At 36.6% G+C, this 11,915-nt stretch overlaps 1 long non-coding RNA gene across 1 annotated transcript in view; it reads left to right on the top strand.

Annotated features, from left to right (window-relative positions):
• LOC122157056 overlaps window positions 1–10,726 on the top strand; it is an 11,802-nt gene extending 1,076 nt beyond the window's left edge. The window contains exons 2-3 of the long non-coding RNA XR_006167763.1: window positions 2,984–3,143; window positions 10,506–10,726. This is a non-coding gene — a long non-coding RNA (uncharacterized LOC122157056). The remainder of the gene's footprint in view (window positions 1–2,983; window positions 3,144–10,505) is intronic.
• Window positions 10,727–11,915: the final 1,189 nt, after the last annotated feature.

The raw sequence follows: 11,915 nt of genomic DNA, 5'->3' as shown, positions 1-11,915 counted from the left end.
CCCCCCCCCCCCCCCCCCCCCCCCCCCCCCCCCCCCCCCCCAAAGTGTAGAACATTTCGTTTCTCATTATTCAATATTATATTTTATATCAAATACCAAAGGATTTATTAAATTGAATCCTTTCATTACCATTTTATAATGAGAAAAGTTTATTAGAGAACATTGGGTCATAAAGCATTTTCCTATAAACCTCTCAAATGTTCTATTTAGACTTCAGTCTGCTTTTTCAACTCCTTCAGACAATCTCACCTTGGTTGCTTGCTGCCAGCCTGTCTAGTAATCTCTTCAGACTGCTGGTAAATGTCTGTTTGGCCTGCAGACCACCTCATGCCCTACCTTTTGGCTTACTCTTACTATTCCTTCTAGGAAAACGGCTTTGAACTTTTCCCATTCAGAAGGGCTCAATCCATTTTGGAGCTCTGCTGTGACCTTCTCTTTAGTATAAAGAAAAGAATTTCAAAATGTAAAGGCAGACATACTCATGTCTCCTCTGGCACAGTTACGTGTGTTTAAGTCAGTGATGTCTTCCAAACAAAGTGCCTTCCATCTGCCTTGTCAAGCAGCCTTTCTGCTGCCCTATTCTGATACTGGTAGCCCAGGTGACGGCTGTGAGCAGAGGAAATGATTTACAGTCAGTAAGGTGTGAGTATAACATTACTGTGTTCAGACCTGTTGTTACCTGGTGCCAGAACGTGAGGTTGGATGGTCAGTGTAGCTTTTGTGGATCATCTGTAGCTCAACAGTCTCATTGCACAAATGAATGTGCCAGTAAATAAATGCTGGTTTCTGTTTATAGACTGAATATAATCTGCAATGAAGCACTGACGGATTCTGCTGCTTCTGTTGTTTCTTTGATGCTATCTTCTACATATAAATTCAATTGAATTCCAAATTTTGTCTTGAAAATTAGTGAAAGTCTGATTATGAAGCCAATATATACTCAATTATTAATTATTGATTTTGATTCTCTTTTGCTGAATTGCTTGGAATTTTTTATGTACTCTTCAAGGGAAAAGGCCTGGAGTAAAGTGTTATTTATGTGTAATGGATCTGCACTATTTTTATATACACATAAGTCTGTCACTTAATTGTAGTCCCCCCCATATCTGAAAAACTTGCTAATTCTATATTTTTGTCCTTATTGCTGATAGTACTTTATCCATCTGAAAAATATTGAAGTATATAGGACCCTTATCTTCATGAATATAAAAGAATTACATTGTTTCATGCCTCAAAAGCCCCATTCTCAACTCTAACATCTTATTAATCCACTGAAATTGGCAAAATGACTGCATGGGGAGAGATTCAAAAGTTGCATCAGTTGGATCTGAATCAGTTCCTGACTGGAAGTTAGATGTTTCTGCTGGAGGCAGCATACACTGCCCTTGAGATGCTACCTTCCCATGTTTGGGGCTGTCTACCATTTGAAACTCTCTGAAGAAAAACTGCATCTAGATATTAATTTACAACATAGAATTACTGCAGAAATAGCTTGTTGAATAAATCATAGATGTTTTTCAGTTAAGAAAACTGTTACTTTAGTCTGGAAAACATGGTTTGGTCTTAAAAGTTTTAAGAAAAGGAGAAGAAGTGATCTAGTAAGTTTGAAGTAAGTTATTTTAAAGACTAGTTATTATACTTTTTATTGATCATCAAAAGTAGACAACATGTAAATGGTGAGTGAATAATAATTGCAATAAATCCAAGAGTATAAAATTAATTGTATTTCATAATGTTTAGAAGCCTTTCTAATGGTGCATCACGTATGTAAATCTTTGTTAGTAAGGAGTAATAAGATGAAATCAAGGTCTTTTTCTGAACAATTTAGGAAACCAACAAAACAAAGAAGTCCTCAACAGATTATTGGAATAAAGTGTTCAGAATTAATCTTTTTTCCCTATTTTGAATCTATTATGAAAAAAAAACCTAAAAACTATTATACTAATGATATTATCTACTCTTTGAAATGAATACAGGCAATAATCTAAATAGGTTTGTGATATGGAAATAGTTTGTAAACGGTCTGAAGCAAATGTTATTTTGACTTCTGCAAGTACAAAATTTAGTCCTTTTTTTTTCTTCCTTCCCCACAGCCATTTTTTTTTTTTTTTTTAATGTAATGGTATAATTCCAGTTTCCTAACTGGAAAAAGAAGCTCTTTAAAAACAAACAAAACAACAAAAAAAGCCAAACAAACAAACAACCCTGCCCCCCCCCACCCCCCGAACAGTGGAGAATAAATTATCCTAGGATGAGCGTATGTAACACCCCAAGGACAAAGAGAAAGTAGGCTAGCCTGCCTTGGGAAATCTACAGAACTTATAAAACCTTTTCCTGTCCTCTCCAAAAGGAGTAGCATTTGTTTTTGGCTATGTACCTGGACACCAGATTTAAAAATAGCTGAGTTCCTTCCTGCCTGAGGAAGAGAGAAAGACATAAGCCAGATTTATTGGCTGGCCTACAAGCTTCACATTTAATTTTTTTCTGGTCACATTTCTTGAAGACATTGCTTTACAGACAGGGTGGTCAAACGAGCAGTTCAACTGCTGATCCACATTAATCTAGATATTTACAGGCTTATATGCAAATGTATTTGTTTGAGTGCTGCCCTTAGCCAAATACATACTTCCTCCCAAACGTTTATGTTCATAAAAATACTTTGCACAAATATTCCCAGAAAAGTAAACCTAAATTAAGCTTGCTTAATGATACAGGAGGGATTTTCCAAAGTGCTTAGCATTGCTTGGATTATGCTCTCCCTTTTTTGTGAGTTTTTTGTCACTGTCTGCAGTAAAAGAATAGTCAGATATAGTTTAATTCTTTAGAAATTGTATTAGTTTTTGCTTTCACTTGTTTTCTTCATAATTGATGGGTATTGGTTTACACAGTAGCACCTAAGAGGCAGAGATTCTTCTGAAGCAGTATACGTAAACCATCATATGGTTTCCTTGGTGTTTTATCATAAACTTATTCTCTGAGACAGGCTCTGCGGACTACATAATCAGAGAGATGGTGCATGAGAAGATGGTCCACTCCAGGAAAAGTGTACTGAAGCACTGTCAGAGACAGAGCCACAACTGGTTTGTTCTCTGGGAGGAGTTGATGGAGTGTGGGGATTGGTCTTGTTATATCAGTGAAATTTAGTAAGTATATACTTTTGAGTCAAGCTGTCTAAGATGATACTGTTTTGCTACTGTTTCTCCCTCAAAAATAGCATTTTATCGTAACAGTATTTGATTTCCCCCCCAAAATAATCCAAATGAACTTAACACTGTGATCTACGATAATTTATGTAGCTCTGATACAGATTAATATAAGTTCTGCAACATGATTTACCCATTAATGATGATGGTGTCCAATTGTATGACTAACACGGATTTCTAATATTTATGTAATGGCTGATCATGTATGTCTACACAGTTGCAGATATGCACACTCTGTATAAATATATATAAATATGCATAGGGTTTTGTGTATCATACCTGTCATTTAAATATACAAAGACATAAGATCTTTACAGAACTTTCCCATTTTGGGAGATGTTTCCAAAGGCTCTCATACCCACTGGGCTGCGTTGGCTTCCAGCACCACAGTCAGCATGACTTTTAATCTTCAGAGAAAATCTGTTAAAAAAACAGAGGTATTTGGCACATGCTGGCATACCTGTCTTAACTCATTCTATTTAGCGTGATAAAATAACAGTGAAACTAACAGGTTTTTATATGCATATCAAAACCAACACACAAACACTCCCGAGGCTGTGGCTGTGTACTGTGACCACAGACAGAAGGTATAGCCCATGACACTATTCACTGCTGTTTTTACCTGGATTGGTTAAAACTAGGATATTTTACTATCACATGTGATTCAATTACCATTTTTTCCTTGATGACACCTTAATTCACTGCAGGACTTTTGAAAGTCCTCTATGCCACTGAAGTGCAAGCAAATAACAGAAGATGCCAACTTCTAACAATTTCCGTTAGAAGATGAGGCTTTTGGGAGCTGTAGAAAAAATACTGACACTAAAGGAGCTGTTAAGTGCACAGTGATTCAGAAATTATTAAGTAATTAATTATTTTTCTGTGTAAGCCATTGAAGTTTCTGTCATCTTTTGACCTACTAGTTCCAAGGTGATGTTAGTGTCTGAATGAGTCTTTATGGAGTCCTTTTGTTTGTTCAGAAGCTGCATTTGTTTATTTTCATTTGATTGTTGCAGAAAAGCAGGATAGTCAAATTGCTACTAGGCAGTTCAAAGAGGATTTTTCAGCAAGTCTGAAGTGTCAAGTGTCATTAACTGTCTGCAGTAGTGATGGAATTTCATAGAATCAGAGAATGGTTTGGGTTGGAAGGGACATCAAGCATCATCTAGTTCCAAACCCCCTGCTGTGGGCAGGGCTGCTGCCCACAAAATCAAATGCTAGGCTGTGCAGGGCCCCGTTCATCCTGGTCTTAAGCATTTCCAGGGACTGGGTATACACAGCTTCTCAGGGCAACATGTTCCAGTGCCTGACCATCTTCTGAGTGAAAAAAGTTTCCCCTAACAACTAATCTTTACTCTTTTCCTTTTAAACTGTTCCCCCTTGTCCTATCACTACCAGACATTGTCTTCTTCCTGATTTTAAGCTCTCCTTAAGTACTGGAAGGCCATAGTGAGGTCTCCTCTGAGCCTTTTCTTCTTCAGGCTGAATAAGCCCAACTGCCTCATCTCATATTTCTAGTGGAGGTGCACCAGCCACAGGAGAGTTGCTCCAAAATTTGATTTAGTAAACTGAATACTTGGGATTTTCTGTAGTGGTGAAGTAACTGGTGTTTAGTGTCTTAAGCCAGTAGATTCCCAAGTGAGATTTTGTCTGAATACAATTTAAAGAATTTCTTTAATGCAGAGTGAAGTTTATCATCTGAGAAAGTTAAGAAATGACTCCATGTTCCGCTCACTCTGGTATTTTGGATCTTTCAAAAAAGGACAGATCTACTCTCTAATTATGTGGATATGGGAGCTTTAAAACAGCAGACTTTAAACAGCAATAATGGGATGGGAAGGCACAGTCAGAAATCTTCTGAAAAACCGGTGTTAGCTTTTATAAATGGATTTGCCTCAGGACATTTGTTTTCGTGTCTAAGAGAAAGTTTACATGATTGGAGAACACATCTGTTTTCCTTTTGATCCTTACCTTTGTCTCATGAGCACCTCAGGCATCACGAAAAGGCTAGGAAATTTGCATCCGGAGTCAAATATGGATTTTTTTTTTTTTTTAAATTTAAATGCATGAATAAATTTGCTTTCAGTTGAGAATTTATTTTTAACAAATAAGATGTTTTACAGGTAAGCAAAATCTATCATTCAAAGTGCTGTCAGCAACAGTTCAGTCCTTATTTGAAAAGCCGAATACAGCAACAATAAATTGGCTGTGAGGTGAAGTTTATCTGTTAATAGTATGAGGGGTTTTCAAATAATAGTTAAATTGCTAGGTTATCTTAATATCACCGTGTTTCTGATGTGTGTATTACCAATACCAAAAGGAGTCTGTAAGTAGAAGTCTTAAGACACAGGATGATTAAATCAAGGATATAAAGACACGGATCTCTGAGGACCAAGGACAAGAACCCATGTAGGACTGATTTACTTTCCTGTTTTTTAAGAGCTCACACTAAAACATGCTGCTTGGCAAATAGAGCTGAAGAAATAGCTTTTACATTGCTGTTACATTGTCTGCAACAGGATTCACTTATTGTGGTAACTGTATGTGAGGGATCTGCAAAAAAATCTCCAGATTTGTAGGAAAAAAATACAATGAGTGCAATCTGCTTCACATAACTGTCTGTAGTGAACAATAAAATGGCTGTAACTGGGATCATTTCTTTCCATATGGAAAAAATATAAGATTTCTATATCTTTGTAATATATTTGCTTAAAATTTATTGCACGTATATTTTAAATATATAGCCCCTGTATAAAATACCTTATGTTTACAATGGGGCAGCTTTGCCAATTTTCATATTTCAAATATGTGGTATAACAAAACACATTCAAATATCATTAAAAATTGATACTTTTGGAGCATTTTAAACATAGTTATGTTGTCCTGAGTATTTTTAAAGAGGCATGCACGCAGATTTTTAAGAGAGACAGCTGATGAACAGAAAATGGAGACTTTTTCCCATCCTTCTGTGGAATAAGTGATTAGTCCAGATTAACAGTGTTTAACAGTTGGAAGAGTATTTTTCATGCTGTTTCTCTGCGCTTTGTGTAGTAGTAGTGTAATATTTTTTATCAGTAAGACTCAGGAGAAAGTCCTGACTTCTCTGTGCTCTGATGATGTTCTGTACACTTGGCTAAACTCAGATAAACCATCTTTACAGCTGTTTTGAGTTGCCAAAAGAGTGCAAGGCAGCTGGAATTTATCGGTGAATCTGGTTTTCTAGCTTTTCAGTGCGTTCAGAAAGCAGAGCATTTGGTGGTGGCTTGTTTGTTTGTTTATTTGTTTGTTTTTAAACACAGAGCAGATTGCTCTGTGAATTCTGTGGGAATGGCTGTTTTACATTCTGAAATAAGAAGCCTGCTACTACCCTGTATTTGGATGAACGTAGCAATTAAAAAAAAAAAGTCATGAACAAGATTAACCTTCCGTGCTTAGGTTAATTATGTACCTTGATTTTCTTTTTCTTGTGGTTCAAGATTACTCTGAGTCACACCAGGACCTGAGATGAGACTCCTGCTGTCCAGCCTTTCAGGCATTATAGAAAGGGATAATGGAAAGAAATCTAAGGGTTTAAACAGAGTTTATATCTTTGACACAGAGTACATTTCTTTGAAGCTTAAAATGATAGTGTACTACAATTTTTTTTTTTTTTTTTTTCCCAAATATGCTCTTTTTGGAGGGAAAATCAGTATTTTTAATTTTTTTTAATTTATTTTCCCCAGTTATCGTTAAGTAGGTGTTTAGGACCAAATCTTCTTTGGCATACCAGAACCTATATCTTGTGATTCTAAGCATTTAGCACTGGAATCCTATTTTTGAAAAGTTCAGCTGCTGTCAGCATTTTAGGATACCTCTGATTGATGTGCCAATATTTCTTGAGTGCCAAAAGCAGTGTGCTGAGATGCACCTTCTGTTTGGGTGTATTGAACCCCAGTGTTCTGCCCTTGGTGTGTTCTCCTGCCTGATTGAACCACTGGGGTGCAAATCCCGTGAGCTGGCCAAGCACACCTAATAAATAGTTTCGGCTCCTTGAACAGAGGAGTTACTGCTGAGGCAGCTGCCATCTTATTCTCCAATTTCTCAATGTTTTGTCTCATCTCCAGAATGACAGTTCAGGTTATTTTTTTTTGCCTGGAGGAAATCAAACACTTCTGTGAGGATGCCTAACAACTGGGATGTGGGAGAGGGAATTACGCTTTCTGCTTATTCCACAGATGCCATTAACATGTGTTGTGCTCCAAGGTGTACAGGCAGCAAGCATAATATTGCTCAGTCCAAGATATTGAAACAAGGCATGCAGCTCAGATTTCCCTTATGCTGGGAAGATACGTGGAGCTTTCACACTCTTTACTCCAATTTCTATTTAATTATTTCATGTGAAATATTTAATAGAAAGAACTGAGCATATTTCTTTACAAGCTGTAGAATGTTTTGAAAGTGGCAAACATCTTGTGGTTATTAAGGCCATTAAAGCAGAAAAGTGAAGCAACTCATTTAAGGTCATGCAAAATGCGTCTGATAGGTAGAAATGGAATAGGCATATTTTTTGCTTAATCCTCTCTTAACTGTGAACTCATTTTCTTGCTCAGAGTTAGTACCATTGGTATTTACAACTGTGATTTTGCTCAGCTGCATTTATTTTGCAGAATGTAGAGGTAGATGGGGTGCAATATCTTACGGATTACTACAGTGTGCGTATAGCCACCGTGGTGATTTCTGTATCCTTATCTGCCTGCTTTGCTTGTTTGGTCACAGTAATCAATTCTTGTGCTTCGGTACCCCCTCATTCATCCCAAAAACTCATTGCCTACTCCACTTTTCATAGTTAATGGCCTACAAAAAGCAGTTTTTCATTTTGGGAAGCTCAGCTCCTTTAAGTACCTTCTGGACAGTTTGACATTGTTTTCAGTTGTTTTTCTAGGCATAACTACCCAGATGCTGCTTGGAAAACACTGGGACTAAGTCTTAGACTATTTCCAAGGAAAGGAGAACTTGTATTGAAGATATGCAGAGAGCTATTTAGAGCTGCCTCAAACTGGTTATTTTTCCCTTAGGATATGGAATAGTGTCTGTGGCTTCACAGCTGTTGAGCTCTGGTGAGTTTCATGTTAAAGAGCTCTGGTGGCAAGGGACAAACATGGCTTTGTTCTTCATTTTCTACAAATTGAATTATTTGGAAGGGATGTGAATATGCACTGGCATTTTTGTTGATTTTTAAATTTCCTTTCCATTAAATGGTTAGACAGTTAAAAAGTTAGCCACAGAAATCATAATCTGCTGTAACTAAATACATAAAATCCAATAAAACTATTGGGAAAAAACCCTGAAGGCACTGACAGAGGAGAAAATGTGTGTCGTTAAAAACAAACAAAAAAAAACAACACCAAAATATTCTGTAATTCATAATTATGTTAGTCAAATAACCAGAATAATGTTTTCATAGAAAGAAAGGATATTTGCCTCTTGTATAGTAAGCAAATATTAGAAAGATTTGCCTCCAGATAATTCCATCACTTCTGTAAGCTGTGTCAAGAAGGTTTCCTTCTCTGTAACTTACTTCCAAGGGCAAGGAGCGATGGCAACTTCTCAGTTAATAAATTTTTGGAGAAAGAAGCATTAGAGGGAATGTTTGTTCTATGTAATCCCGTGCTTGTTCTTATGTAAAAATGCATGATTTTTTTTCTTTGTTTTTTGAAATTGTATTATTCCTTGAGCTTATACAGAACAATAGAAGACCTAAAAATATGCAATGCCACTAGATGAAATAGTTTTAAATGGTTTCTAGAAGTATTTTTTCATTCAGAATCTTAGGTATTTCAGTTCCTGTTTTAAATAAATAGCATTCTATTGCAGTACGAACAATCCATTTTAACAGAATAAAAAACAATCCAATCAGACTAAATCCTCTTTGAGCAAACCAGATGCTAATCTTTTTCTAGAAATTCCAATGAAGTAGTTAATTTTTTCTAATATCTTTTCATTGCTATGATTGAACTTGAAAATTTAGAATTACAAGGAAAGCAACGTTACAGCTATTTCTATCTGTCAAAATCCAGGACTGTTATAAATCTCAGGAGAGAGCTTTTCTCGCAAGAGTTATTACACCAATTCTAGATCAGCTGCTCTCCGAAATGAACCTCTAAAGTTTTAGAAGTTCATAAAATGCTAAGTGTGTATCTTTTAGCCTGTTCCTAGTTGTTCTGGTGGACAGCTTAATCCATCCTCTCATCAGCATTATTTTTTTGCTCCTCAAAGGAATGTTCTGCAGTATGTTTCCTTTGACATGTGACAGAGCTACAGTTTAGTGTAATCTCTTGCAAGATGATAGCATGAATGATAAAAAAGAAATGTTTTGCAGTAAGATTTTATTTATTTTAGGAGAAGTTAACATGGGCCAGGGACCCAAACTTGTAACATTCCTGAAATTTGGCTAAACTAGTGAGCACAGGACTCTTTTATGCAGCATGAGTTTTGTGAAAGCAAAAGCAGAAGCCTGGATGGAATGCTGAAATAAGTATTAGAGCTCATGTGGATGAAGAGCTGCTATAAGACCCATCTCAATTTTACTTTTATTTTGCTAAACTATATATAGATTAGGCACAGTCATGTCCATTAGTAATTTCTGTCTTCCCCTCATGTAAGCATAAAACTAGTTTAACAGAGTTTCCTGGGAAGAGCATGATGCATCCAAAGCACACAAGCCCTCATCCAGCTTCCTGTCTGTAGGTAATGCTGCAGTCATTTTGGATTAGCGATAAACGGTCATGAAATTGGAAACAGGTTCTCCCAGCTTTACACAAGAATCTGCAAAAACATGAGTACTTGTACCCAGAATGTGTGATTCCAATTCAAACATCATAAAATAATATACAGTGCATGCTTAACTGCATTCAGAGCCGTAAGAACATATTAAATGACATTGCCAGATGCCAAAGACAAATACAATTTCAGCATTCAAGTGCATAGGAACCTGAAAGAGTCTATGGCTTAACTTGAACTACTGTCAAGACTTTATTTCAGTAAAACTATTTTGTTAACCCATCACTTTTTGCCCTTTATTTCTGTTATCATTCCACTTGTTCTTGGCACATATGTTTCAGTGTTACAGTGTATGTCTGAAACTGTTCCGATATGGTCTGAGTGCTGTTTGAGTGACCTCCTGTCAGCATTCCTTGAAGCTCTTAAACATGCACAAGTCCCCTCTTGCAAGAGTGGTAGAGATAGTGGGAATGTCTTCATAAGTTTTGACATAATATGTTTTGTTTTTTTTGTTTTTTGTTTTTGTTTTTTTTTTTTTTGCAGGCTATGTAAGTGAATTACCACCCACAAGTTTTCAGCTGAGTAGGTTTCGTTTCTGGCTTCAGGTTGTGCAAGGTGGGAGATGTGAGAGAGGAGAAGGCGGATGCAATCATCTTTGGTCTTTCATAGAGCTGCTGTCATTTCTACAGGACACTGCTCGGATTGTAAAAACAGCAATTAGAAATGTTGATCTGAACAGCAGCCCTGTGCAGTTTGAGAGAAAAATACAGGTACAGTGAGTGATTCATACTATTCATTATGCTAAGGATTTGGAGCATGAAACTGCTCAAATACTGAATCCAAACTAAAGAAATTTATCATAATAAAATGATGCAAGTTGGGAGGGAATAATCTGAGAAATCACTTACTCTGGGTATCTCATCAAAAAATTGGGGAGGGGGTGGGGAAGGAGGTGTCATTTGCCAGCACATAAATCTAAACCTGGAACTCAGCTGAAGCAGTCCAAGATGAAAAATCAACATCTTTTTGCTCATGCTTCCTGAAATGTTCAGGCTGCAAAAGATGAATGCTAGCAAACCAAGCAGTTTCATCCACAAAATAAAATAAAATGGAAGAAGGATATGAGGAAGACCTGTAAAAAAGACAGATCTGGCCAGACTGCTGCTTTTCAAAATACTTTCTTTCATGTTTGAAATGTATTAGGAATTTTCATAGGCTTTGAAAGTGGTCCTGACTTATAAGTTCAGAACCCAATGATAGCATTTGTCCCAGTAGCAACTGAACAAGTATCCTAATGATATAAATCAGTGATTTTCAGCTGAAAAGAAAAGATCCCATGTACTTAATCATGGTAAATCTGAGTTTAATTCCGTGACTTAATTTTTTTTTTTTCATCTCTCTCACTGATATCATTGCATCTGTTTGGTAATTGCAAACTTGTAATCGCTATTTTTCCATATCCTGCAATTTGTCACACCAGTAGGATTTTTGAAGTTTTCCCATCTACTGCTAGTTTCATGGTACTGAGGTGGTGACAAATGCTTCTCCTACAAGACTAGGAAAAATATTTCAGCTCTATCAGCACCCAGAGATGGAACTGAAAGGCCTCATGGATAGAGTCCTTGCTACAGGTCTGCATCTCTGATGTATCTGAGACTTGAATTCTGTTTCTCCACTTCTCTGGCAAGCACTCCTGCAAGCTAGCAAGAGAGTGAATCTTCAGCAATTTGCTTTTCCCTTGTATTCTACAATAAGAGGTCATTTACGGTTTTTTTTGTTGTTTGTTTGTTTGTTTGTTTTGTTTTGTTTTTGTGGCAAAATTTTGAAATTTCTTGCCAAAAGCTTTTGATGTGAATCAGAATTTGAATTACTTGGAAATAGACTCATATTTTATCTTTCATTCTTCCCCATTATAGATACAACCTTGTCTCCAGTAGTTAGTTACAGAAATAA

This window comes from Centrocercus urophasianus, unplaced genomic scaffold (assembly GCF_019232065.1).
Source record: "Centrocercus urophasianus isolate 14NV4802_14NV808 unplaced genomic scaffold, USGS_Curo_1.0 seq_13, whole genome shotgun sequence".
In the NCBI taxonomy this organism is placed as follows: Eukaryota; Metazoa; Chordata; class Aves; order Galliformes; family Phasianidae; genus Centrocercus; species Centrocercus urophasianus.
Note: the sequence above shows the minus strand (reverse complement) of the source record. Positions and strands in the feature narration are given on the sequence as shown.